The sequence below is a fragment of the Myodes glareolus genome, chromosome 9 (assembly GCF_982192425.1).
Source record: "Myodes glareolus chromosome 9, mMyoGla1.1, whole genome shotgun sequence".
In the NCBI taxonomy this organism is placed as follows: Eukaryota; Metazoa; Chordata; class Mammalia; order Rodentia; family Cricetidae; genus Myodes; species Myodes glareolus.
In genome coordinates this window covers 36,875,866-36,902,453 of record NC_142034.1, presented here as the reverse complement: position 1 = coordinate 36,902,453, position 26,588 = coordinate 36,875,866, and the positions used below count along the sequence as shown (strand labels likewise).

Genomic DNA, 26,588 nt, shown 5'->3' with positions numbered 1-26,588 from the left:
TTGTCTGAGATAATGAACTTATAAAGCAAAGGGGTACAGTGTGATCCAGTTTGGGGGTTCCAGTGATGATCACCCAGCCCCACTGCTGGGGGGGGGCATAGTCAGACATAACCATTCACCATAGGAGTTGCAAAAAAATAGAGGAGATCAGGGTCTTGACTACAGTGACCTAAGGACCTCCTGGTATGGCCACCCTCCTGTGTTGAAACCATTAGGGGGCATCCCACATCCTAACTACAACAGATACCCCCTTCCCTAGAGCCCAGTCCCTGGTCTAATCTACAAGGTCCCTGCCATCAGCGCTCCCGTTGCGTTGCTCGGGAGAGTGAGGCGCTAGGAGCTCAGATGAGTAACTGGGGTTCTAGGATTCATTTTCCCCGTCCTTACTTTTATAAAACCTCCCCTTATTTCCAGGATCAGCTGTCGCCCCCAGGTGTGCTCCCTAGAGGATCCTGTAGGTTAGACTCTGTGGAGAAGGGCAGCGAGATGGACAGGCTCTGACCATTGACCCTAAGTGATCTAGGGTCTTCATCACTTCCTTCCTCTCTTTTCTACCAATTAAGGACTTGTAGAGTGACAACCATGCACAAGGTCCCTCCCGTGGGATAGATAACCTGTGGTCCTCGGATGCTTGAGATAGCCCAACAACACCTTTCATATTGTCCAGCAAAGGCAAATGTTTGCCAGAGAGTGGGCCTCTGAGATGGGTCAGTTGTGGCCATCCTCCCAGACTCTGAGTGGCTGTGCTGACGCAGCAAGGCTCAGAGAGCATTGATTTTCCTGCCTAGTATTTGAACGTCCTCTTACTGAGATAAAGAGGATTGATGGGAAGCTAGAACAGCAGGCTGCTGAGCTGAGGGGAAAGAATGTAAGCCTGGCCCTGTGCTTGCGGATGCAGCGATAGCCTGGGACTGCTGAACTGCCGTGGAAATACATTTGCACTGGGAAGCAGAAGGCCACAATCCTCTGAGCAGTGAGTGGCACGGATCCATTTGTATCTGAGACCCATCTAGCCGCAGCCCCAGCCTGTGCAGCTTTGGGATGCTGATTTCAGCTGACAGCCTTACCACCTGTTGTTCATTGGAGGCTGGTGTTTTCCCCTCCTGCTGTCATTTCTCATTACCGCCCCTGACTTCGGCTTAGGAGAGTGGGATAGTGGGACCTGGCCAGCCCCGAGACAGAGGGCACAGGTACGAGTGAGTGTTTTCTCTTTGAGTTGCCAGTTTCTGGCTGGGCACAGCCTGAAGCAGCAGTAGTATCTCCCATTCATTCTGGCTCTCACTGTGTGTTGGGCCCATAGTACCCTGTGCTGTGGTTTTCTGTGGATATCTCTGACCTCCTGGAAAGCTGAGCTCCTAGAAAGCTGAGGCTAAGCAGTGCCTTATTCAATAGATGGATGACGGGAAGTGTCATGCCCCTGCCTTCCCCATTCTGATTGTTACCCCACCCTCATCAGTGCCCTTTGTCTTTGGTCTGAATCCCAGTCTCGGTGAAGGACACTGCAGTTCAGCTAGCAGACCCAGAGAGTTGGGCACCATCTTCATCGCTGCTTCCTCCTTCACTTCCCCATACAACAACCCCCACCGCCCTCCTCCATCCTCTTCCCACTCCAGCGTGCCCAACCTTCAGCCTCTGGGCTGTGTGGTCCAAGGGTAGCAGTGAACACAGCCTAACACAGTTATACACTTAATTAAAACATTGTGAGGTTTGTTTCGTTTTTGTAGTTTCGTATGTGTGTGTGAGAGAGTGAGACTTCGGCAGTTCTTCGTGGCTAACAACAGCAGTGACATTTCTCATACTTCTTACATCACCCTTTTCTCCGGTCCTTTGCTCCCATCCCCATTCCCAGATCTTTCTTTACATTTTTAAATTTAATTTCCTATTATTTTGTGTGTAGGGGTGTATGTCAACCTGTGTGTGCGCACCATGTACATACAGTGCCCTCAGAGGCCAGAAGATGCTGTCAGATCCCCTGGGACCAGAGTTAGGGGCCTTCTTGTGGTTAATGGGAGTTGAACCCAGGTCCTAAAAGAGCAGCCAGTGCTCTTATCTGCTGAGCCGTCCCCCAGCCCTCTCCCAGATCCCTGACCTTCACTTTGGCTTCTACTTAGCTGTCCCATGACACCAACTCTGAAAGACAGACCTGGGTTCCTGGGTTCAAAGCCATAATTTCTCACTTTGCCGTGTAAACCTGAATTAATGCCTCCTTAAGGCATTCCCCTGTGTGTTAATGTGCATACCATCCAACACACCGAACTGCTACTGGGTTGGGGTGGCTGCAGTTTTCCCTGTCTTGAAACCCTTGATACTGGAGGTCATTGTACAGTGAATGAAATAAGAATGAGTTCAAGGCCAGCCTGGTCTACAGAACTGGTTCCAGGACCAGCAGGGCTACACAAAGAAACCTTGTTCCAAAAACAAAACAAAAAACATAAACGATAATGTTCCTGGGGTCTGTCTGTGGGCTCCTCTGAATTTGGCCCTGGATCTTATCCCTCAGGTATCCTTTTGGACACTTTACTTAAAATTGGAGCTACAGCTCTTTGTTGGTCAGAATACAGTCTAATATCTGGCTATTGGAGAATAGCAGCCTTTTTGGCTTTTATTCATTTATTTTTTATTTTATATGTAGAGGTGTTTTGTCTGAATGTCAGTGTACGGTGTGCGTGCATGGTACCTACAGAGGCCAGAAGAGGGGACGGTCATCTATTGTTGTTTTTAACAAGATCTCAGTTGTTCAGTTTTACCAATAAAGGTTCAGGAGCCAGATGCTGGGGTGAAGGAAGGCCTTGCTCAGAGAGCCAGAGAAAGCACCCAGCTGACCTTCCTCCTTCGCAGCATCCCAGAAAGAGAGCTTTCCCCTACGTTGTCTCAAACAAAACTCTTCAAACTCAATGTTCCTCCATTCTCCTTCTGTGTGTCTCTCTATCCATCCTCCTGACTCCCTCTTACTCTCTATGGTTTTTTTCTTAACAATCCCATGTCCATTTCCTATCAACTGGTTGCTTGCTTCATCTCTTGGCCTGTGGTTGATTTTATTTAATCCTGTTCACAATATTTAAGCAGAAAGCTCTTGGACTAAAGGTGTGTGCTAGGGCTGAGCTAGAAACAGGTTTTTCCAGTAAATAGCACAATCTCCAGGGTTCACAGTGTGATCAAATACCCTGCAACAATCTTGCATTCCAGACATCTTTGCGCTCCCATGTAGGTGCTGGGAACCAAACCCAGGTCCTCTGAAAGAGCAACAGACAATTAACCGTTGACCCATCCCTCGCTATCATTAGCTTCAGTATTAACCCCGTGCAGCTTTAAAATGCAAACTGAGAAGCCTGCTCTCTAAAACACTGCCTCGCAGGTAAGTACTTATGCTAGTCGCTCTTTAATGGAATTCTGGGCTTTTCTTCGGGCTTAAATTAGATGATTATTTCCAACTCTGTCATTTTTCTGCCTTCAGATCTTCCTAGGAACAGCTCTGAGCCTGAGAGCCCGGGGCCAGTTTCACCAGCTTCTGCGATTTCTCAAAGACCCGCAGGGGAGAGCCTGCCCCACAAAGCCCTCTCAGAACCCCCTCTCTTTCTCTGTATGCTGTCCTGTTGAAAAGGAGAGACCAAGTCCAGGCCTAACTCCAGCTCACACCCACTCCCCATGCCTCCCAGCTTCTATTGCTCTTTGCCTCAATCCTGGGGTTCCCTTAGAGCTGTCCCCCAAAAGGGAGTTTTTCTGACTGTTGTCAGGTTTTCTTTTGAGGAACAAAGAAGCCTTCCCATTTCTTTACTTCTCGTATGAAAGATAGTAGGGTTCGCTTGAGTACTTGGGGCTTAGAGTAGAGAGGAGTCTAGCCTTTGCTTCCCGCAGGGCTCCCAGCAGCTGAGGATGTAATCCGAGAGCCTCTGTCTAGCCTCCAGCTAAGATGCAGCCTGTCCCTTTGAAATGCATCTTCTTGTGTTTGATGTCCGTCTACTTGTCTAAGACAGAGATAATCCTGCTCTTCCTCAGTGGGAGTGTGCCAGACTACATTAGTGCAGTATTCCCAAAGAAAAGGCTCTCATTCCAAGAAACCATGGCGGGGGTGCTGGTTAATTTCATGTCTAAGTGTTCTACATTTCCCCCAAACATTCCAGGGTAAGGACTAAATAGCTAATTCAGGAAGTAACTAGATAAAGTATTTAATTCAAGCTTTTGATTAATTCTATATTAACTTCTTTTACAGAGTTTTAAGACGTTTTTTTAAGTGTGTGTATATGTGTATAGCTATGTATGCATTTGCGCACAGGAGTGCAGTGCCTATGGAGGCCAGAAGGGGGCATTGGAGCCCCTGGAGCTGGAGTTACAGGCTGTTGGGGGCTACCAAATGTGGGAACTGAACTTGGGCTCTTGGCAAAGCAGTATGCACTCTCAACTGCTGTACCATCCATCTTTCCAGCACTCCTCTTCCTTTTTAAGATGAGATCTCATGTAACCCAGTCTGGGCTCTAATTTGCTACATAGCTGGCCTTGAACTCCTGATCCTCTTACCTTTACCTCCCAAGTGCTGGCATCAGGGGCTTGAGCAACCACACCAGTTGTTAGTTAATACCTTCTGTTAGAGACCTCTCTGCTATCTAAATAAGGTGCCTTGTGAAACATCAACTATTTACATACAGCCGTGATACAAATGTTAAATAATGTATGTTAAAATGTTGCCACTTACCGCTTCCAAACAGGGATAAAATTGAGCAAATAAAAGTAAGCTGTTTTGCCTGGCTGCTTCTTGTTTTACCTCTTTAACAAACACTTGGAAGAGTGTGGTATGGGCCTCCTAAATAGGGACCGGGGAATTTGGGTCAAAGACTAGCCTGGCCAGGCAACAGTTTATGTATCCCAGTGCTACAGACAGCAGTGGGCACAGTTGGCCAAGCCCTGCAAGTGTGGCTGAGTGTGTGGGGACTCCTGGTGTTGTTGCTTATGCCATTTGGCAAATATTTCTACTCAGGCCTTCGGTTGGTTTATACCATTTCACTTTACAGTCCATCATAATGATAGTAACCAACCCCAGCAAACATCAACACGCCGTTAGAAACCATGGTGTCGGAAGACGAATGTGACCCCAGAGTCCCCCATCCCATCCCCTCATCCCATCACACCCCCTCAGGCATTCAGTGAATTTTTCTAGCCAAAGTGGTTGCCATGGGTCTTGGGTCAAAGGAGGCTATTTGGAGGGACTTCTCTAAACACATACTATTAAGTGTTGAGAAATCGCACTCTGAAAACCAGGAGGCATGCACAGACCCCCAGCCCCTCTCGGTGAGTAAGACAAAAGGCAGCAGGATCTATAAATACAGTAGAGTGCTTTAGAAGGATGTGGCTGCAGATGGCGGGGGGAGGGGGAGGCAGGAGGGGGTGCACAGTGACACCGAGCATGCTTTCTCCCTTCAAGCACAGCCTCCCAAGACATTTTCCATTTCTGAACAAGGAAACAACAATTACATTTTAAGTTGCATTGGTTAAGAACAGAAAAGTATAACTTGGCATGAGTTCCCCGCGCTAGCCTTCTAGAACAGATTGGTCTGTAACACCACACTAAGTCTGTTTTCTATCAGAGATTCCAAGCCAGCTTATTAAATAGATTTATACAATAAAAGAATCTAATAACAGAAACATTCACCTCCTTTATTACTTGGCATTATTTATGGTTTGAGTTTTTTTGCTACTTTTTTATGCACTAGAATCTGCCAACATTATACTTATAAAGTTTATGCACCAAAGCATAAGTAGGCTGGGGAAGTACTGTGCCTGACTCCCTTCTCCATGTGGCTTCAGGCAGACACGGGGGACTTTGTCCATCGCATCTTCTGAGTGCTTTCAGCATGGAATCCCGTTTCCTTTGTGTTCGTGACTCAAACAGGGTTAATGTTCCCACCCTCATCCTCATCCCCACCTTGAGGACTTGCCTTGGGTGTGAGGGGGGGGAAGAACCTTACTCTGTGTGGGGATGCACAGAACAGGCTTGACTGAATCACCACTGACTTGTTAGCATCTCTCAGAATCTTCAAGATACAAAGATATCCAGCCTCCTGCTTCCTCCCTGCTGAGTGTAGGTAATGAGTGGGGCTAGACAGCAGTGGAGATGTTTAGAGGAACATCTAAACATGTACGGGTGGATAGGACATCTGAATGCTAACCTTTCCTCAGAGAGGTATCAGGGACCGTTCAGAGTCAGACTATGGGTCCAACATGGGTGTCAGGAAGGATGTGACATGGAACTATGTCCTTGGCTTTCCCCTCCTCTCCTTACTCCTGCTTGCCAGCTTCATCACAGCATAAGAGAATATTGCAATTCCTTTGTTTCCCCTGAGGAACAGCCAGGTGCTACCTCCTTCCCTGATGTATACCCACCTTCCCTAGGTACACTTTGAGAAGGGGCTGTGACCCCAAGTGCTTAGGGAGTTTGATGAAAACATTGCCCACTGGCTTGAAGTGGAAGGTCAGGGCAAGAAGGAGACCAGGACCCTCCTGTCTAACAGCTCCATGAGAAGAACTCTGTGACCAAATGGCCACTTCCTTAGAGAAACTATGAAAGTCAGCAAAGGACCTCCAAATGGTTAAAGGCCAGGGTGTAAGATCAAGGGCAGGAATTTGATTAAGGCATTTGGGTACCACCTTGTGTTTCCTTGAAACTATACTTCAGTGATGTGTAGGATTTCATCACTGCCTTCATAAGGGATGGACCCGTTGTGACATCTCTGCTTTGGGAAAGTAGTATTAGATGTTAGTTATCCTATCATATTATAGAATGCTGAAACTAGTTCCTCCTATCTAACTGTATTTTGGTGTCCATTGTAATCCCCTCCGTATCCTCCCTTACTCTCTCCTTCTTAGACTCTGGTGACCTTTAGTCTACTCTTATGAGATCAGTTTTTATTTTTCTGCAACACAGAGTGTTTGTCTTTATGTACCTGGCTTGTTTCACTTAGCATGTTCTTCAGTTTCATCCATGTTGCCACCATGACATGACTATTCTTTTTATGGCTGAATAATATTTCCTTGCTTGTATTTACTATATCTTCATCCATTCATCCATCAGTGGATACGCTGGTTGATTCTCTGTCGTGTCTTCAGTAAAGATGAGAGTCTAGGTAGCTCTTTGAAGTGATAATTTCATTTCCTTGGACTACAAATCCAGTAGTAGAATCATCAAATCATACGGTTTTTCTGGTTTGGTTTTTGTGTTTTGTTTTGTTTCATATTATGTTCCATAGTGGCTGTACTAAATTATCTCCCCACCATGTGTAGGGTCTTTCACTTCTTGTTGCCTTCACCAATATTTTTCTGTTGTCTTTTTAATAGTAGCCGTTTACACTAGGGTGAGATACTGATACTGTTGTGTTTTTTTTTAATTATTGATTTTATTGAGTTCTACTTTTTTCTCTGCCCACCCCTTTTTCTTCCTCCCCTTCAATCCTCTCCCATGGCCCTCATGCTCCCAATTTACTCAGGAGATCTTGTCTTTTTCTACTTCCCATGTAGAGTAGATCCATGTATGTCTATCTTAGGGTCTTCATTGTTGTCTGGGTTATCTGGGATTGTTAATTGTAGGCTGGTTTTCTTTGCTTTATGTGTAAAAACCACTTATGAGTGAGTACATGTGATTATTGTCTTTCTTGGTCTGGGTTACCTCACTCATTGATGTTTTCTAGAACCATCCATTTGCCTGCAAATTTCAAGATGTCATTTTTTTCTGCTGTGTAGTAACTCCATTGTGTAAATGTACCACATTTTCCTTATCCATTCTTCAGTTGAGAGGCATTTAGGTTGTTTCCAGGTTCTGGCTATGACGAACAATGCTGCTATGAACATAGTTGAGCACATGTCCTTGTGGTACGATTGAGCATCCTTTGGGTTTATACCCAAAAGTGGTATTGCTGGGTCTTGAGGAAGGTTGTTTCCTAATTTTCTGAGAAATCACCATACTGATATTCAAAGCGGCTGTACCAGCTTGCATTCCCACCAGCAATGCAGAAGTGTTCCCTTTACCTGACAACCTCTCCAGGATAAGTTGTCATCAGTGTTTTTGATCTTGGCCATTCTTACAGGTGTCAGATGGAATCTCAGAGTTGTTTTGATTTGCATTTCTCTGCTGACTAAGGATGTTGAACATTTTCTTAAGTGTCTTTCAGACATTTTAGATTTCTCTGTTGAGAGTTCTCTATTTACGTCTGTATCCTATTTTTTATTATATTATTTGCTCTTTTGATGACTAATTTTTTGAGTTCTTTGTATATTTTTGAAATCAGACCTCTGTCTGATATGGGATTGGTGAAGAGATTTTCCCATTCTGTAGGCTGCCATTTTGTCTTGTTGACTGTGTCATTTGCTTTACAGAAGCTTTTCAGTTTCAGGAGGTCCCATTTGTTAATTGTTTCTCTCAGTGTCTGTGCTGATGGGGTTATATTTAGGAAGTGGTCTCCTGTGCCAGTGCATTCAAGTGTACTTCCCACTTTCTCTTCTATGAGGTTCAGTGTGGCTGACTTTATGTTCAGGTCTTTGATCCATTTGGACTTAAGTTTTGTGCATGGTAATAGATATGGATCTATTTTCATTCTTCTACATGTTGATATCCAGTTATACCAGCACCATTAGTTAAATATGCTTTCTTTTTTCCATTTTTATTTTTTGCTTCTTTGTCAAAAATCAGGTGTTCATAGGTGTGTGGATTAATAGCCGGGTCTTCGATTCAGTTCCATTGGTCCTCCTATTTGTTTTTATGTCAGTACCAGGCTGTTTTCAGTATTGTAGCTCTGTAGTAGAGTTTTGAAGTTAGGGATTGTGATGCCTTTAGAAGTTCTTTTATTGTACAGGATTGTTCTAGCTATCCTGGTTTTTTTGCTTTTCCATATGAAGTTGAGTACCATTCTTTCGAGTTCTGTGAAGAATTTTGCTGAGCATTGTATTGAGTTGGTAGATTGCTTTTGGTAAGTTTGCCATTTTTACTATGTTAATTCTACCTACCCAAGAGCATGGGAGATCTTTTCACTTTCTAGTGTCTTTTTCAATTTCTTTCTTCAAAGATTTAAAGTTCTTGTCATACATGTCTTTCACTTGTTTGGTTAGAGTTACTCTGAGATATTTTATGATATTTTCGGCTACTGTGAAGGGTGTTGTTTCTCTGATTTCTTTCTTGGCCCATTTATCATCTGTGTAAAGGAGGGATACTGATTTTTTTAATTAATCTTGTATCCTGCTACATTCCTGATTTATGAGTTGTAGAAGTTCCTTGATAGAATTTTTGGGATCGCTTATGTAAACTATCATATCAACAGCAAACAGTGAGAGTTTGATTTCTTCTTTCCCAGTTTGTAGTCCCTTGATCTCTTTTTGTTACTCTAGCTAGGACCTCAGAACTATATTGAATGGATATGGGGAAAGCGGACAACCTTGTCTTGTTCCTGAGCTCAGTGGGATCGCTGGAAGATTCTCTCCATTTAGTTTGATGTTGGCTGTTGGCTTGCTGTATATTGCCTTAATTGTGTTTAGGTATGTTCCTTGTATCCCTGCTCTCTTCAAGACCTTTATCATGAAGGGATGTTGTATTTTGTTGAAAGCTTTTTCAGCGTCTAATGAGATGATCATGTGGTTTTTATTTTTCAGTTTGTTTATATGGTAGATTATATTGACAGATTTTTATATGTTGAACCATCCCTGCATCTCTGGGATGAAGCCGACTTGATCATGGTGGATGATGGTTCTGATGTGTTCTTGGATTCGATTTCCCAGTATTTTATTTAGTATTTTTTTGCATCAATGTTCGTGAGATTGGTCTGTAATTCTCTTTCTTAGTAATGTCTTTCTGTGGTTTGAGTATCAGGGTAATTGTAGCCTCATAAAAAGAGTTTGGCAATGTTCCTTCTGTTTCTATTGTGTGAAACAATTTGAGGAGTATTGGTATTAGTTTTTCTTTGAAAATCTTGTAGAATTCTGAGCCAAAACCATCTGATCCACCATTGTGGTTTTGATTGCATTTCTTGATGACTAGAGAGATTGAGCATTGTTTTTGTTTTTGTGTACCATTGTTCATTTGCATATTTTCTTTAAAGAAATATCTATTTGAATCTGAGTCATTTGCCCATCTTAGTTAGTTTGTTCTTTCCATTTGAATTGTTTGGTCTCCTTGTGTATTCTAGACATTACCAGCTAGTCCTACATCTGCTGGTTGTGTCTTAGACAAGTTACTTCCATCTCTTTGCTTCCGTGTCTACATCTATGATATAGCATGCCTTCATTCTAGCATGGTGATGAGGATTCAGTGAGTTCCTGTGTACAGAACACTTCAGTACTGCCAGTACCCACCCATAAAAACTCAATTGGCAGGGAACATTTATTTTCTTGCAGAAACCCCAGTTCAGTTCCCAGTGCTCATGTGGTGACTCCTCACCGTATGTAACTGGAGGTTTCTCTTCCACCTCAATAAACACTTGGAGGTTTAATATTTATTAGAAACTGTTTGGCCTATTGGCTCAGGCTTATCATTAGCTAGCTCTTACAACTTAAATTTACTCATTTCTATTATTTTGTATTTTACCACAAGTCTCATGGCTTGTTACCTTACATCTTGCTTTTCTGGTAGCTGCTGGCATCTCCCTGACTCTGCCTCCTTCCCCCCTGTCTGCTCTGCCATAAGCCAAAGCAGTTTTATTCATCAACCAATAAAAGCAGCACATATACGCAGCGTACTGAAGGGCATCCACATCAGCCATATGTGACTCCAGTCTCAGTTCTGACTCCCTCTTCTGGCCTCTGAGACAGGGTAACTTAACTCATAGTAAGTAGTGTTAAATATTTTATTCTTATTTTATGAATATATAAATTGTCATGTATCCTTTTTCTCATATTTGATATATTATACAAAGAGACTAAAATTGATTTCTGTATTAGCACATAGAAATTTAGGTGCTGATTAAAATACTGACTTTTTCTTGAAGGATTTAACAACTAATTCCAGCAGAGAAGAGAGCTTCTATATGGTAGTACATCTCAAAGATTCAACCTTGCTGTGGTAGGTGGTGTGGTTTAGACCCTTCCCTGTATAAATTTTAGGATCTCTGTTGAAGCTGTCTGGTTTGAGAAAAGATTGCATATTCATTTTGAAGTTCATATTAGCACACACTGTTCACTGTTTGGAGGAATTTGATGTACAATAATTTCTGGGTTGCTTAAAGAAATGCTTAAACCTTAAACCTAAACCTAACCCTAACCCTAACCCTTGGGGTTAAGTCTGCTCCTAAAATGAGGCTGAGGACTTGGCTCAGTCATCAGAGCACTTGCCTTGCAAACACAGATACCCGACTCTAATCTCTAGGTCCCACATTAGAAAAGCCAGGCCTGGTGGCATGCAGCTGTCATCCCAGCTCCCAGGAGACCTGCAGATCTCTAGGGCTTCCTGGTGCCATTTCCAGTCAAGTATAAAGTATAGTGGTCATTTCACATTTCATCTGCTAATGGCTATGTCTTGAGGGGGAGGGGTATGCCACCAAAATAAAACAGGGCAAATCTTTGCTCTCTTGCTCCTGAAGCTCCCACCTCTTCATTGTTACGGCCCTTTCGAAGGTCTGCCATTCTCTGACATTCACTTCCCACTCAGCAACAGTGGATCCAGTGCAATAAAATGAGTCCCAGATCTGCATGTTGTAGATACTCTTTTTACAGATCTATCCAGGACAAGGAGAATGGTGGAACCCACACAGACGGGGTAGCAAGGCTAGTGGACACCAGCTCTCCCAGCAGGCAGACACCCTGCGTAGTCTACATCTGTGCTGAAGTGGTTGGCACTCTGCGATTGACACTGACCTTGGTCATGCTTTGGGGGTGCTTGGACTTTCAGGATGAACTCTCTGAACAATCTGTCACTGTAACTGGCACAAACAGGCTTTTCTTTAGCAGCAGACATTCATGCCTTCTTGCTCCAACTTTTTTTTCTTGAACAAACATATGTATTGTAGCCAATGCAAGGAAAATCCCACTCACCGTTTTGATCCGAGTTGCTTCTGTCCAGGAACAATGGCCTAGTGTGTCAGCAGCCTTCGAGAATCTGGCTTTCATGCCCGAGTCTAGTTGTGTGAGTCTCTTTGGAAGACCCTAAGGCCAGGAAGCTACTGGCCTTAATGAAGGCCCCCTGCCAGCCTGGGTAACATCAGTTACCTGATGTCTTTTCCACTGCCAGCCTGGGCTCCAGCAATAGCTTCAGTGTCAACACTGACTTTGGCAGGTAATACTGCTAGACCAAAGGGCTTTCTGGAGCTGGACACAACAGTGTAGGCCCATAACCCCAGATACTCAGGAGGACGAGGCAGGATTGTTGCAAGTTCAAAGCCAGCCCAGGCTACAAAGCAAGTTCAAGGCCAACTGAGCAACTTTTTAAGACCCTGTCTCCAAACAGGGAGTGAAGGATGTACTCAGTGGTAGAGAACTTGACTGTATGTGGGGCCCTGGGCTCTGTCCTTAACACCATGGAAGAAAGAGGAAAGAAAGGGAGGGAGGGGGCTGGAGAGATGGCTCAGAGGTTAAGAGCACTGGCTGCTCTTCCAGAGGTCCTGAGTTCAATTCCCAGCACCCATGTGGTGGCTCACAGTCATCTATAATGAGATCTGGTGTTCTCTTCTGGCCTGCAGGCATATATGCAGGCAGAATACTGTATACATAATAAATAAATAAATCTTTTTTAAAAAGAAAGAAAAGGAGGGAGGAAGATATTAATTATCTTTTTTCCCATCAGTGACCCTTCCATAACGTCTGTGGTCACTGAGCACACCAGCAGTCAGGTGACAGAGATGGAGTTCTGAATGTATCTCTAGTGCCTGTGTGATGTTAGGCCCTCGGCATCTCTGATTTTTTGATTTCGCTGGCTCAGTAGCTGAGACATCTATTCTATGTTTGACTGCACAAATGTTGATACTAAACAGTCCCTGGGCTCGCGGTGGTCACTGCGAGAACAAGGAATGCTGTTATTCTGCTAGAAGAAGAAATGGGGGTTGGAAGAACCCGCAGCACCTTCTGAAGGCGAAGCAGCTGTCAAAGGGTGGAGCAGCTCAAAGACCCAGCCGCGAGCGCTGTCCTCGCCGCCTGTGCCAGACCGTCTTCCTATAGGAAGCTTAATCTGTGGTTCCACTTAAAATCTGAGGAAACATCTGGAATATTAGTTTTCAACCACATTTCAGACACAGAAAGTGGGGCCTAAGGAATAGCCCAGTTGGCTCCTCTCTGGGAGTGGGTAAGAGTAGAAAAGAATTGCTGATCGCAAGAATTTTGTTACCAGAATAACCCCACAGGAGAGGCCTGGCTGAACTGGGATTTGTGTGGGCCAGACAGTGTGGGGGATTTATTTCCGAGGCTGGAGGACAGCTCTTGGATTCCAGTGCCTCTCAGTCCGCATCCTCCCTGGAGGCCCGCTTGCTGGAGAGGCCCCTCATCCTGCAGAGCACCCCAGTGCTGAGGCGGTTAACGAGAAAACAAGCGGCAGCCGCTGGCTACAGACCTCATGGTTTAGGTTCCGGGGCCCAGGATAAAAATACATAACTGGGAAGGCAAGCTCCCAATTAAGTGGAAGAGCTCAGGCAGGAGAGGTTCCAAGGCAGGGGAGCCTGTGACCACACTCGGCCCTCTGGCTCCGTGTACAGGCTCACTCTCCCTGTCCCAAGTCAGCTCCAGAGTCCTGTGGGAGAGTCAACTGGCAGCACAAAGCCTGTTCCCCCTTTTCCATTCAAAGAAAAGCCTGCTCGCCTTCAGCCCACTGATTTATTATCTTGGCATCTCAGGATAGGAGAATGTCAGAACCCGAAGTTTCATTAAGAATCGTTTGTTGGTCAGGCCCCTCTCTTTGATGTTGTGGAAACTGAGACTCACGCAGGGCAAGTGGCTAGAACAGCATAGCCTTGCCCAGTAGTGGCCGAGAGGGCATCAAAGTTCTATCACACTCTACCTTCTCAGGCTAAACTTGCAACAGTTGGCACCCTGCCCGTCACCCCTGGTTTCCTCTGATACCCCCAACCCCACCCTAGGCAGAAGAGTTCTCCTCAGCCCCATTCTGAAAGAAAAGGGAGGGAGAGGAATCAGGGCCCCCAAAATTGCCGAGAGCACATGCCAGGCAGGCAGCCACAGAATCCCTGTGAGCAGGCTGTACCTCACATCTCACCACACTCCCTCTCTAAGAACATGTGGGAGGACCAAGTTTGGCCTCCTCTGAGCCCTGGGCCTGCAGCAGCCACCCTAATAGCTCTATGGCCCCTGGCTTCCTCCTGCTCTTCTGCCACTGCCTAGGACACTCACACAGCTACAGTGGCTTTGAGTCTTGCCAAGAGAAGCCCAATAGTTACTTTCAGACTCCAGTTCTTGCCAAGCCTGAAATAGTAATTGCCTGCAGGGTTCCAAAAAGCTGGGCTTTATCTGCAGCAGAGACTTAGCAAATCAAAACACAGGTCTTATCTCTCTAGTCTCTCTTCTCTGTTGTGTGGTCTTCTAAATGAAAAATGTTACCTAATTGCCTGAAACAGCTGGCCTGGTGTTTAATTGCTTCAGCTTGCTAACCTGATATTCAGAACCAATAAATTGTAGGCAGGGAGGAGATAATCCTCTTCACACACCGTCCTCATCCAGGTTTCCTTTCGAAGACGTTGCTGATTTGAGCCACCACGGGGTTTCCAGATGTGAAGGCTGTTAGAAGCCTCAGTGTCTGTATGCTGTCAGAATCCGCCTTCCCTCTGCTAGGATGGGCCTCTCCCAGGCATTCCAGTAGAGCCCTTCTGCACTTCTGCCCGGCTTAGCACACACTCCCTGTTCACAGGGCAACTGCCCCAGCCTTGCAGCCTCTGCTCTCACCCCACTCAGTGGGCTCCCCAAAAAGCAAAGAAGCCCACAGGAAAGGTGGCCCATTGCCACCCACTAATGGCGAAGCAGGATTCCAGGCCCCCAACTTCTGAAATCCTGTGCAACCTCCGCCTTAAGAGCTCCACAGCTTCCGTCCTTAGCCCTCCTCAACATGGAGCCCGTTGTCTCTCCCCGACCCTGCTTGGTACTCCAGGCCTTTGCTTGTCCCAGTTCCTAGCCTGTCCCCTGCCATGTCCTGGACCTTCTCCTCTCTTCCATTGCCACATGCCACCTGCTCTTCATGTGTCACCCCAAGCGGCATCACGTTGGCACCATCTTCTTGGTATTCTCAGAGGGTCCCGCAGAACCTCTCATCTACCTCCGTGGTCGTCTCTCCTTCTCTGGACTACTTCACAAGACTGCTTTTAGAGCTGTATGTCGTTTGTTTCTGGGAAGAAGGCAGAGGGGAGGAGGAAAGACAGAAAAGCGTATTCCTCCAGCAACTGCTGGATGCCGTGGGCCCTCTCTCCTTAGGCATCCATCTGCTCAGACCGACATGCAGGGCTGCGTGTTGGGCTGGGCTCCTTTGGTAATGTACAACAGTTCTGCCATTTAAGATTATTACATTAACAGTTTCAACTTAAATTATGTTTCGCTGTTTCCCCCATAAGGAATTTCTCATGTGTTCTATCGATTTGTGCACGAAGCCAACTCCAGCTACTGCTGGTCCTTTTGTGAAACTATTATGACATGATCAGAATTCCTTTTCCCGCACAAGGCTCTGGTGATACTGCTATAGTTTGGGAACTCTTTCTTCAGTTCTGAGGTGGGTATAACATGTATCAAATTTGTTTTCATTGCTCTGTGTTCTTAAATATTCTCAGTTCCTTTTTCTTGGCTTGAGACGAAGTCTTGCCATGTAGCTGAGGTAGTACTTCTGCCCAAGCCTTCCAGAGCTTTAGACTAATGGGAATGCCGGGCCACGCTCCACTTGTTTGGTTTTGACACAGAGCTACATAGATCAGTCTGGCTTTGAGTTTTTGGCAATTTTCCTGCCTCAACCTCCTGAATGCTAGAATTATAGACATATATACTGCCATGCCTTGGAGAATTCTAAGTATCTAAATCTAATTTATCAAAAACTGGGCATGTTAGTACATGTCTGCAATCCAGCTCTTGGGAGACCAAAGCAAGAGGACTGTCCTGAGTTCAAGGCCAGCCTGGGAGCCAGTATAAAGTCCTGTCTCAAACGTAAATTACCTAGTCTGCATAGGGAGTTCAGGGATAGCCAGGGTACATAAAGAGATCCTGTCTGGATGGATGGATGGATGGATGGATGGATGGATGAAAGTATTCAGGAAAAATTCCCTAAGCTATACAATTTAACAACTATTTATGTGCCGTTCACATTGTATTAGATATTAGAGGCCATAGAGATGTGTGTATACAAGAGGGTATGCATAGATTACTTGCATATCCTATACCATGTCATATACATGTCTGCATGTCATTGATTTTGATATCTACAGTGGGGCCTGAAAACAATACCCTGCAGACATAGGGCAGCTGTATATCCTATTATTATATTCAATTTCCCTGTCCCATGTCCCCACTCCTACTTACTGGTGCATTTTATTGCCAGGCTTTTAAGAGAAAGGCCTCTGATCCATGTCTTCCTGTCATCCTTGGCCTTTCCAGAAGCCTACCCAGGCAGCACAATCTACCTCTCGCATTGTCTTCTGCAAGCACACTCTCCCAAGATGTGTGATTGACATTCATTCTAGACATCCAGCAGTGTCCTAAGAGAACACTGAACCACAGACTTTGGGCTGGTTCCCATCCCCTGCCCCTGTGGTAAGGGCCACTTTGGGCTTCTGAGTCCTCCTGCTCTGAGGACATATGCTATTTCCGACCCGCGCTGTCCACCTGCAGCTTTCTGCTAACCTCAGCATCGTCATCCCCATTATTAGAGTCCAGCTGGGCCATCTTTGATGCTGTTTCCATGGTGTTAAACGTTAGCCATCATTCCTCTTGGCCCAGGCTGGAGGGTGCATTCCTTGCTCTTGGCACGGTAGTAGCCACGACTATCTTGGCAGTGTTCTAACGAACCACCTCGGCACAGTAAGAGCTCTTTGCCACGTGTCCTGAAACCTGCATCTTGACCTGCTTGCACCAGGAAGTCATGTGACCTTGTGCATGTCCTCTCTCTCCTCTGAGCCTCATTGTCCTGCACTGTGAAGAGCTGTGCATGGGCTTGAAGAGCTCTGAAGCTTTTCCATATACAAGTCTGTCATCACAAACTCCATATCTCCCTAAGCCCCAGTAGCTTGACAGGATCTGGGCATGAAAGTAAAGCATTGGGATTTGGGTGCTGGGGCTGAGAGTATAACTCAATTGGTAGAGTACACTCCTAGCATGTACAGAGCCTGGGGCATGGTCCTTAGCAACTGTGTTGACACTTGATCATAATCCCAGCCCTTGGTTGGCAGGAGGGGGAAGAATCAGAACTTGAAGGTTATCCTGGTCACATAGCTAGGTCAAGGTCATCCTGGGCTATGGAGACTTTGGAGAGACAGTGACAGAAATAAGGACCTTCTGAACATTTGAACTTGAAGTCCTCAATTTCTTGTTCCTCTCATTGGGTGTGGCGCTGGTGCTGTGACAGTTACATCAAACTCTTAGTATATTAATGTAACCTTGGTACTCATAGCTGAGGTCTGATTGATAACTTATAACTCTCCTGGATTCGTAAGGAGAATAATTATATCTATTTATTCTACTGTCAGAATGTTGATGCTAGGTTTTCATACTGTCTCTGTCACTGAAGATTCTAATTAAATAATATGTCAAATATATTGATCATATCCTTATAAATTTGCTTGATATGCTACAGTAGCCTTTTGTTGTTACAATGTATCACAAAATTAAAATCAAAAGTTTGCCAAGCCATCTAAGTTTGTTTAAGAGGTTTTTCTTTTCTGAATAAAGCACACTTTTTTTTTTTTGATGGTTTGTCATTTTGACATTGACTAAAGTAATTTCTTTTTCCTCCCTAGTACAATACTGTATTTAGGTTTTGGTCAGACTAAGTAGCTGTAATGCCATTAGAAGGAGACGCTGGACGACTCTCTAAAGGCAAATTTTAAAGTTTCTTTTCTATGTAAAACCTCACAATTTTTCAGAGAGCACTCAGGGCTTCTTTTTGAACATGGCTCTTTCACTGCCAAGCCCATCTTTCTTCTTCATCAGATAGACTTTTCCTAGAAAGACTTGGGTCCCCCCACTCAGCCCCCAGGCTTCTAGCAGGGAGTTTTGGTGAAAGAATATATCTAATGATAAATTTTTCCAGTCCGTTTCTCTTCAGTTTTCTTAAGTCACAAAACATTTACTGACTTTAATGACAAGACCCAGAGGGTACAATTAGACCTTTTGGAGTATTTGTTTTGGATGTTTCTTATGTTTTCTTAATTGGCAAAGAGGGTTTCCTCAATCTGCTTAAAACATGTGTAATCAGCTCTGCAGCCATAATAACCATACATCACATGTTTAAATGGTTCAGCCTTCACACGGGCTCCCACATAGATTATTTTGGATGATCTTAACACACGCTGTGATTTAGGCAGAGGTTGTGGCTATTTGTCAGAGCTCCAGAGGATTTAAGATATTTTTCTTAGTATCATACAGTTAGTAAATAGTAAATCTGAGACTAGAACTCATGCCTTCTAAATATTTAACTGGATTCCTTTTAGTCTCCTACCTTTTCCCTGATGATTCTTACAAACAATTACAGGCGTCTCTCTGACTTCCCTTCTCTCTTCTGTCTTTTAAAATTACGTTTGTGTGTGCGTGTGTGTGTGTGTGTGTGTGTGTGTGTGTGTGTGTGTAGGTCAGAGGACACCTTACGGGAGTTGGTTCTCTCCTTCCACCATGTGGGGGGGTCCCTGAACTCAGGCTTGGTGGCAGGTGCCTTTACCCACTGAGTCATCCTGCCAAACTTTCTTCATTAAAAAAAAAAGGATGTATTTTGATTATTTTAAATTGTGCATATATGTCATGGTGTTGTGTGTGCCCCACCTGATTTCTTACTCATCCTCCCCACCCCCACCCCCACCCTCTGGCTTCTTGTGGGAAAGCTCCTGACCTCTGTCTTTGGAGCTCAGTTAAGGATCTGGACCAGGCGGAAATGCATGAGCAAAACCAGGCCTGGTGAGTGTGAGGGCCCCTGAGAAGAGGCCACTGGTTAAGGTAGGTCAGGAGCTGGGACCAGGAAATGCTCTTCTTCTCTGGGCTGTCTGAATAGCCCCGCAAGTCACAGGGCTCCTGGTGTCCTTATTCCTTTGCCTTCAGGGAGCCTGGCTCTGTTGACTGTCACTTAAGTTGATATTTGGTCCCTGTCATCAGGAATTCTTCACACTGGGGCAACCCCTAGGAGGCTGAGCGACAAATGCATGGCTGCCTTGGACTCTGAGATTAGAGTCTTCCCACACATAGGCCCGTGCTTTAGCTGTGAGACGAGAGAAAAGCTTTTGGAAAGACCCTGGAGGCCCCGAGTCCAGTGCTTCAGACTCTGTGACCTTGGGCAAGAGCTGCAGTGTGGAGGGCGGCACCAGTCACATCGCCAGTTCCTTCGGACTGTCATTTTGCAGCAAGAGTGAGGCACTGTGTTGCTGGCAGCCCTGCACCTCTGTGCTGAGGCTGGGCTCTAGGCCTCTATTCCAGGCTCCTCCCTCCGGTTCCTGGTGTGGGGATCTTACCCAAGGCTTCACCGCTCTAGGCCAGGGCTCCACCATTGGGCTACTCCCTCAGCCTGAGGCTGTTTCAGACACAGCGGCCAAACTGAGCTGTGCTTAAGATCAGAAAGAATTCCTTGTCTCCTGCTCCTGTGGGGAGCTGTGTTGCCGATTGTGGTCCCCACCCATCCGGCCAAATCTTCCACCGGCTTCTTAGAGTGAGATTGTTACTTGGCCACTGTTCGGCTGTGACAGTTCTTCAGAACTGAGGCTCGGCCAAGAGCATGGGCTCACTCTCTCTCCCACCCTTCCCTCCTCCGGCCTCCACTTTATTTCAAACAAATGAGTTGTGTTTGTGGGTTTTTTAATGAGGTTTTTCCAGCCTCTTGGGTTTTTTTTTTTTTTTTTTGTCCTTGACCATAAAGAACACCCAGTTACTTGAAGCTGGAAATAAATTTGGCTAGAAGTGAGCATTGATGCTGATATTTTTAAATCTCTTTTTTAAAAGGGGAGGGGGGACGTGAAAGTAATGGGGGGTTGTCACAGAATGAATATCTATACTGATCCTGGGGTGACAACTTCGTGTCTTTTCTTGAAAACAAGACGCCTGCCTTCTTTTTTGGTAGAATTGTATTTTGGTGCTTTTGAAAGTGCCACAGTTAATTTGATTGAGCTGCTAAGCACTTGGCTTGGAAGAGAGAGACAGGGAGAGGGAGAAGAAAAGGGGGGCATAATGGTCACATGGACTTAGCATCACAGGAGAGATTTTCTATGACCCAGCAGCCTTTCAGACAGCTGATGACTGCAGGCCAGATTGTTCATTTCACAAAAGGGAGTCTTTTAAAGATAAGAAGACTTTTGTCTAGATCCCAAACTTCCCGGGGTGGGGGAGAGGGGGAGGACTCATTTATAACCCATTCTGGTGATTCTTTTCCTCCCAATTCTCACCAGTTCGCTATGCAGCCTTGGGCTATACCATGAAAAGGTATGGAGCCTTAAGGGACCTAGCCCTGGGCCCTGGTCAGGGTTTGACACTACCCAGTCAGCTGCCCTGTTCCAGGAGTGAGCCTGATCTTTCTTTTCTCCCCTGAGAGCTGAGACAGGGGAAGATTGGTTTCAAAGAAAAATCCAGTTGATAATGTCCAAGTGCCTTGAGAATTGTCTTAAATAGTCTTGGTTGCCATCTTACAGATGTTACAGGGTTGATGAGCATGAAATTGGTGAGAGGGAATTGGTGACCAAGTCTTCCCCACAACCCCAGCTCGTTCCTCTGTGTGACATCTCAGTCTAGAAGTGGGTCTCTGTTTCCTTAACAGCCCTCTTTCCTTTATCCCTGGTCCTAAGGCAGCACACAGCCTGGCCAGCCACCTAACTGTAATGTCACCCGTTCAAGAGCCATCCAGCTGGTAAGGCTGCCCCTCCCTCATCCTTGCAGCTCCCAGGTGGGTTTCTTGGCTGTCCAGGGCACCCTTCCCTTCTGGTTTGTTTCTTATTTCTGGAGGAATACCATGGTTCGTTGTAAAAAGCTGAGGGAGGAAAGATGAGACCCTTAGAGTCTGCAAGCTAAGAGGCATTCCTCCACCCTGGCTTCCAGCATTCAGCCCATGGGCCACTGTCGATGCCCGCCACCACACTAAGAGCTCTTCAGAGGGGTCAGGCTCTGCTTGCCTTTCCCTCTCCCAGTGCTGGGCACAGATTAAGTACTCAGAGTGCTCAGAACAGTGGGCACAGGCTAAGTACCCGGGAGTGGTCAGAGCAGTGGGCACAGGCTAAGTACCCGGGAGTGGTCAGAGCAGTGGACACAGGCTAAGTACCCGAGAATGATCAGAACAGTGGGCACAGGCTAAGTACCCGGGAATAGTCAGAGCAGTGGGCACAGGCTAAGTACCCGGGAATGATCAGAGCAGTGAGCACAGGCTAAGTACCTGGGAATGATCAGAGCAGTGAGCACAGGCTAAGTACCCGGGAATGATCAGAGCAGTGAGCACAGGCTAAGTACCTGGGAGTGGTCAGAGCAGTGGGCACGGGCTAAGTACCTGGGAATGATCAGAGCAGTGGGCACAGACTAAGTACTCCATAATGCTCAGGACAGTGGATAAATGGAGATAAGGACCCAACCTCCTTCGCTGTACAAGTCGACAAAACTGAAGCCCACCGCTGACATGTGAACTGATCACAAAGAAAATCAGAACAGAGAAATAACACTCAATTCCAGATTTTTCTCCCTCTAATATATCTCCTGCCGTCAAAAAATCAAAGTGGGGGGCTGGAGACAATAGTTGATACAGTTTTAAATCCCTGTGTTGTATGGCAGTTCACAAGAGCTCCTGACCCCAGCTCCAGGGGATCTGGTGCCCCCTTCTGGCCTCCACAGGCACCAGACACCCACATGGTGCACATACATAGGTTCAGGCAAAACACTCATACATAAAATAAAATAAACAAATGGTTTATAAGACTAAAAGTGAGTGGCTAGTGGTGGTGGTGGTGGTAGTGCAGACCTTTAATCCCAGCACTCAGGAGGCAGAGGCAGAAGCAAGTGGATCTCTGTGAGTTGGAGGCCAGCCTGTTCTACAGAACGAGTTTCAGGACAGACCAGGCTACATAGAGAAGCCCTGTCTCAGAAAACTAAACAAACAAACAAATAGAAGTGAGAAAGGCAGAGTGGTTCATCCTTGTAATGACAGTACTTGGGAACCCGAGACAGGAGAATTGATAAGAGTTCAAAGCTAGCCTGGGCTACAGAATGAAATTGTTTCAATTACAACCTAAGTGGACTATCTCCCAAAGGAAGGCAGCCTTTATTTAATTTATTTGTATTTTATGTACAGTGGTGCTGTGCTTGCATGTATGTCTGTGCGAGGGTGCCACATCCCATGAACAGGAGTTACAGACAGTTGTGAGCTGCCATGTGGGTGCTGGGAAATGAGCCTGGGTCCTCTGGAAGAGCAGCCAGTGCTCTTAACCACTGAGCCGTCTCTCCAGCCCCAAGGAAGGCAACCTTTAAACAGTAAAGCAAGAACTAGGCTTGAAGTCCAGCCCTACTGCTGACAGGCGTTGTGACCTTCATTAAACCATGGTCTCTTCTTCTCATTAGCCTCATTTGTGAAATTAGAGTGACGACAGTATGTTCTCTAAAGTTTCTCCCCGTCTTCAAAAGTCTAAGAATTTCAAAGCTGAGGTTCTTGAGGAGAAATAGAACAGCATCTAAAATAATAATAATAATAATAATAAAGGGTAGAGCCATGAAGCCCTGGACTTGACCTCGAGTGCTGCGTGAACATGACCAGGAGGCACGTGCCTGTAATCTGAGCACTCAGGAGGTGGAAACAGGAGGCTATGAAGTTCAAGGTCTTTCTCACTAACTTCAGTGAGTTCTAAGCCAGTTCAATGTACACAATACTTCCCCACACCCCCCAAAAGAGTTATTGCAAAGAACAGTTTGGGAGATGTGAAAATTTCGTATCTTCAACCCCAGTCTAGGTGGTACACACCTGTAATCTCAGCCCTTAGGAGGCTGAGGCAGGAGAATCACCACAAGTTTGAGGCCAGCTAGAGCTATATATGAAGTTCACAAGCAGCCTGAGATACAGAGTAAAGACTTGTGATGTGGGATTCCCCTCTGTATGCTGTGAATACCATTGGTTAATAAAGAACCTGCTTTGGTCCTATTGCAACACAGAGTAGGGCAAGGTGGGAATTCTAAGTAGATAAAGGAGGACAGAGTAGGCAGAGTCAGGAAGAAGCCACATAGCCATAGATGCTGGATGCCAGATGCCAGACGCTGAATAGAACCTTACTGGTAGGCCACAACCACATGGTGATACACAGATTAATAGAAATGGGTTAATTTAAGATAGAAGCGCTAGCCAATAAGAAGTATGAGCTAATAGGCCAAGCAGCATATTATAATATAGTTTCTGTGTGTGACTATTTCGGGTCTGGGCAGCTGGGAAATGAATGAGCCGCCTCCGCCAATAGCCTTGTCTAACTAAATCCTCCTTGGGCATACCTATGCAGTGTGCTGGGTTTCTATTGGTCGCTTCTGACCTCATGACTGTCTCTGATTCACAGCACTAGCCACAGGCCATATCACTGTCACATTTAGAGAGGGCTTCTGTGGTCCAACTCTGTGTGTAGCACGTGACCCTTGCACGCCTGTGAGAGCTGATGCTCATGTTCCACCCCATCCCACATAGGCTTGGGGCAGCCGTCTGTGTCCTGTGCTGAACAGTCATCAAGCCTGAGGGCGCACCGCCCCAAGCCGTGCCCAGCAGCCCTTTGCTGGCTCTCCCTGAGGGATTTCCACGCCAGTCATTCTTGCTCAGTGGCAGGCACATTCCTCACTGAATCCCACCCCACGGGGCTGTGTCTAATTGGACAAATTTGAACAGCAGGCCGCATAGCCATGACAGCAGGGAGCATTGATAGATGGCCCAAGCAAGGGACTTGTATCTTAAAGTGACAAGGGTTTCATTTTCAGAGAAGGGCTGGATAAATTCCAGAAGTACCAGCTTGACTGTGATGATGGGCTGTCTCCATAGAGGAGAATCTCCTAAGGAGGGGTCTTTAAAGGGTGTCTTCGTTTCTTCTCTCACAGAACAAACAAAATAGGGTGGGCCCTAGAGACTGTCACCTGGACCTGTTACTATGAATGCCTCTCTCCCCAAAAGCTCCCAGTGCCTGGAAATACCACAGTGGCCTGCTTTTGTGACTCTCCATCCGGAAGGTCAGCATCCATCAGGTGTCTGTTAGGCACTGCAGTGTGGTACGACTGCCCTCACTCAGCCACAGTGGTGAATGTGCAGTGTGTGGTTAAGGGGAGGGGAAAATAGGCTATTCATGTGAGCTTCTAAATAAGCATAACTACAAATTGTGTGAAGTTTTGTAAAGAAAAGAGTCTCCATGCAGTCTGAAAAGCATGCTCAGGGAATTTCCCTGAAGAGCTAACGTGCAAGCTGAAGGGGCAAGGGTGAAAAGCTAACAGAAATAAAATGGTCCCAAAGTGTCTGTGTTGTTGGAACTGGATATCTAAGGGACAATGACAAGGGGCTGGACAGTCGGGGCTCCCTGCTTACCTGGATCTTACTGTTTCGCTTGGCTTTGTTGAGATAGAGTCTCACACAGTTACCCAGGCTAGCCTTGAACTCTGTATATAGCCCAGGCTGGCCTCAGACTTGCAACAGTCATTCTGCCTTTGCCTCCCAAATGTGTAAGCCTCCTGAGCTAAGTCTAAGCTAGAAATGCGGAGAAGCTCGCTCCCATCTGAAGATGATGTGGCGGTCCTACTGAGTTCCGGAAAGATCGCGTTAGAGGCAACATGACAGAGCACTCCTGTAGATATCTGCAGGAAAGATGGTGGGGAGGATTAGGCGGATGTCCCCAGCCAATGGAAACGATGGCGTGAAGACGGCTTGGCAGGAGGGGAAGGGTGTGAAGGGTACTCCTCTTGGTTCTGTGACATTTGTCAGTGCAGATGAAATGGTGAGGCCGCAGCTGGGTCTACGGGTGTGCAGCATAGCAGAAGTGTTTGGACTGATGTTTCCTGGGATTGGGGGTGTGGTGGGGAAAGAGGATTTTAAAAAAAAATGGTTAGTTCTAGCACTCAGGAAGATTGGGGTACAGGGGAGACCTTGTCTCGAAAAAAAAAAACCACTAAAAAACAAACAAGCAAAAGCCTATTGGAAAAGGTAGTGAGACTACAGCGTCAAGGAGACATTTACCAATTAATGTATTACAAGTCCGTCATGTTTTGCAAGCGTGATGAGGGAAGGTCTCAGGGAGGAGGCCCATGGGATCTGCGGCCAATTGGCTATGCTGATAATTAAGCCACAATCAGCTTTCCTTCCCCCACAGGCCTCCACAGCCTCATCCTGAAGAGTTCCCCAGCTTTCCCAGTTACCCCAGTAACACATGCCAAGGAGCACATAGGGGAGAAACCCAGTGCTAATACCAGTATTGCCACTGTGCTCATAGCCTGACCTGGACAAACTATACTCATACAGTCTCCCCCTCCCCCAATCCTGGCTCCTGCACCTGGAAGGTGATGTTTGTTCTCTGCCAGCTCTGACACCCTATAACCATGGAGAGATGATTCTGCCAATTCCATAGGCCCCTCTTGGTTCAAAGTGCACACTGAGTCCCAGGCGTGGGCAGAGTGTCTACAGAGTGGGCACTGTGCTGGGCACATAACAAATGTTCAGCTCCTGTGGTAAGCTTATTGCATGCACTGAGTGTCAAGTCAGGACAAGTCTTGGGAAGATGGGAGGAGAACTCATAAATAGTAGCTGTCTTAGGTTTGGGGTGGAGAGTGGGGATGGGGAGTGAGAGATGGTCTCCTGAGATTCCTAAGGGGCTGCTGACCTGGGAGATGCACTTTCATGAGGTGTGTGGCAGGCAGGACATCCCATTCTCCGTTACAGTGTTTGCAAGGTGTAAATATTGCTGCTTCTGAAATTCCCTGGGAAGGGTGGGGAAGTTTGGAAAGTAGCCAGAAGCCCCCATCCCTTTATTCCAGAGAACCCTAGCTGCCCAACTGGGCAGAGAAGATCACCTGGTTTGTAAGCCCATGTTGTCTGAAGACAATTGTCTTCTCAAGGGAAGAGCCGAATGTTGCAGCCCTTCTTTACGTCCCGCTTTAGGGATGAGGGCAAGAGAAAGAAATTCCTGTGAAGAAAGCCAGTGATCAAAGAGCATATTTTAGCATCATTTCAGCCTGCTGTGGCCTTTCCCTCTGTGGACATGGCCATGTGGCAGGTATGCAACTTGTACTTGTAGGCTCAAGTTAATATATATGTGGGCCCTTCCACACCCTCAGCCCCTCACTAGGGCTGACAGAAGCATTGTCTGCCTATAATTGAGCACATGGTTTTGGGTTGTGTGCTTTTTTGGTTTGTCCCAAACCAACCTTTTCCATGTATCATCATGTCTGCCTATTCGCATGTTTGGGCTAATCTTTTCCATATGTTCGTCTGGCTTGGCATGTGAGTCCTGACCTCCCATGAGCAAGGCAAGGCTGCCCCA

At 46.1% G+C, this 26,588-nt stretch overlaps 1 protein-coding gene across 14 annotated transcripts in view; it reads left to right on the top strand.

The window, feature by feature from the left end:
- Window positions 1–26,588, top strand: part of Bcas3 (BCAS3 microtubule associated cell migration factor) — a 479,995-nt gene that overhangs the window by 397,846 nt on the left and 55,561 nt on the right. The gene's annotated exons all lie outside the window — the stretch shown is intronic.